Source organism: Cariama cristata, unplaced genomic scaffold (genome assembly GCF_000690535.1).
Source record: "Cariama cristata isolate BGI_N322 unplaced genomic scaffold, ASM69053v1 scaffold32078, whole genome shotgun sequence".
Lineage (NCBI taxonomy): Eukaryota > Metazoa > Chordata > Aves > Cariamiformes > Cariamidae > Cariama > Cariama cristata.
In genome coordinates this window covers 22795-23418 of record NW_009632254.1, presented here as the reverse complement: position 1 = coordinate 23418, position 624 = coordinate 22795, and positions in this window count along the sequence as shown.

Below are 624 nucleotides of genomic sequence, written 5' to 3'. Positions count from 1 at the left end.
TTAACCCACGGGCTTTTTTTTGTGAGACTGTGCGCCCCGCTGCGTAGCACTGCCCCGCTGAAGCTGCACTGGAGAAGCGTCCTTCTCAGCTGCCAACGTCCCTGGCTGGGGCTCCTCTGTGAAAAAGGGGGAGAGGGCGAGCCTGGCAGGCTGTCATTTATCCCCAGTAAAAGCTGACGCTCTAGGAGGATCCTCTCGAGCCAGCAGATGCCACAGTGTGTAAGGAATCGAATTCTTCTTCTCCCCACATGCCCTGAGCGAGCGCAGCACGGCCGAGTCTGGTACCAGGACCACTTCTTCCTTAACGTGTGACCCCTTGCAGCCAAGGCCCCCTCTGATCTTCCACAAACGGCTGCGCTGCAGCCAGTAAAAGCTGACGCTCTAGGAGGATCCTCTCGAGCCAGCAGATGCCACAGTGTGTAAGGAATCGAATTCTTCTTCTCCCCACATGCCCTGAGCGAGCGCAGCACGGCCGAGTCTGGTACCAGGACCACTTCTTCCTTAACGTGTGACCCCTTGCAGCCAAGGCCCCCTCTGATCTTCCACAAACGGCTGCGCTGCAGTAGAACTGCGCCGGGCAGCGGCTGGCGAGTGCTGTGGGGGGCCGCCATGCCACCCCTGCAA